The sequence below is a fragment of the Lolium rigidum genome, chromosome 6, assembly GCF_022539505.1.
Source record: "Lolium rigidum isolate FL_2022 chromosome 6, APGP_CSIRO_Lrig_0.1, whole genome shotgun sequence".
Lineage (NCBI taxonomy): Eukaryota > Viridiplantae > Streptophyta > Magnoliopsida > Poales > Poaceae > Lolium > Lolium rigidum.
Window position 1 is genome coordinate 300973969 of NC_061513.1, and position 1417 is coordinate 300975385.

Consider the following 1417-nt stretch of genomic DNA (forward strand, 5'->3'; position numbering starts at 1 on the left):
ATATCATACGCTTATAGTTGTTTGATGCTTAATGTTTATGCAGTACTTATCAGTAAATGCGCTGTGAGCTTAAATTTTTATTTCATTCATATATTGCCTTTTTGATGATGTTTTTTCAAAAGGATGCATAAGTAGAACTGTTTCATGGCAAATTAAACAGTTCGTTGATGTACATCGAGGCTAAGCTTCAATCCTTGAACTTGTTAGTGGTGGAATGTATTGCACAGAACCAAGCTCATGTGTGTTTGTTCCTAGTCATGTGATGCATTCTAGGTCATACACAACCGACCACTTGTCAAAAGCTATCACTTGTGTTCCATTTTTTAAGGAAATCGTTAATGGTGCTTAGGAAGCCATTTGGTTGTTTCCTTAGTGCTCATTATCCATGTTTACTGCTAATTAATTGGTGCTAGTTGAGAAAGTTAAAGAAGTAGTTACATGGTCGACATAATTTTTGTGTTGAAGAAACCTGACCCAAGTTGTTTTTTCACTATGGTTGATGTTGCAGACCCCTTCGCTGTCTGTTGTTGAATGATCAAGTATCAGGGGCATGCTTTAGTGGTAAACTTTACCACTCCCGCAAATACGATTGAACATGCCTTTTAAATAAGTTTGCTTCTTTGCAATTTATTTGGTAAACCAGTATCAGACCTGATCGTACTACCATCTTTTCCATCAGTAATTTTCTAATAATTTTATGGATTGATGTAGTGCTGTATTGCATCTTATTGTGCTAATGCAGTCCTGGTGCTGAGTTGGCATCGCTCAAGAAAGTCTGAAGAAGCTGAGGCTGCCCAGGCTGCGCGAGACAGAGAGTATGAGCTCAGGTTCGCTCGTTAGGCGATGATGATGGGAGGAGGTACTACACCTGGGAACTAGTGGGGTGGATGCTAGTGGGTGAGATCCTTTTTTTGGCCATGCTTTCTTGCATCTAGGAACTCGTGGATGGCTGGGAGACATTTTGTGATTTTCGTGCTTGCTCCATTATGATAACTGTGGAGCTCTGCTATGTGTTGTTACATGTGGAGGTTTTTGGTTTAACCTGTGAACAAGTGGAGATTATGTGAACCTGTGATATAAATTGTTCTCTTGTCTGTCTAATGAGATAATTTACTATGATTTGAGATAATAAATTGTCATTTCACGATTTACTGGTATTTCATTACTGAACTGCAAAAGGCCAAAGCCCAAAAGTTACTGGATTAATTAAGAAATCGGGCTGTAAAAAGGCCACGACCCAAATGAAAATTCATAGAAAACCAACTTTTATATTTCGAAAAATAAAAAAGAATTGATTTTTAAAAGCTCCAAAGGCCAAAAAGAAATGGATAGTTAAAAGGCTAGACCCAAGAGTAAAAAGGCAAGGTCCAATGACAAAAAGGCCAAGGCACAACCATAAAGAGCTAAGGCCCAAAAT

The 1417-nt window shown here is 38.2% G+C and overlaps 1 long non-coding RNA gene across 1 annotated transcript; it reads left to right on the top strand.

The window, feature by feature from the left end:
- The first annotated feature begins 454 nt into the window (after positions 1-454).
- On the top strand, positions 455-1091 carry LOC124668638. Its single transcript, XR_006991777.1, has 2 exons — positions 455-561; positions 743-1091. It is a non-coding gene; the product is annotated as an uncharacterized LOC124668638 (long non-coding RNA).
- The last annotated feature ends 326 nt before the right edge of the window (positions 1092-1417 follow it).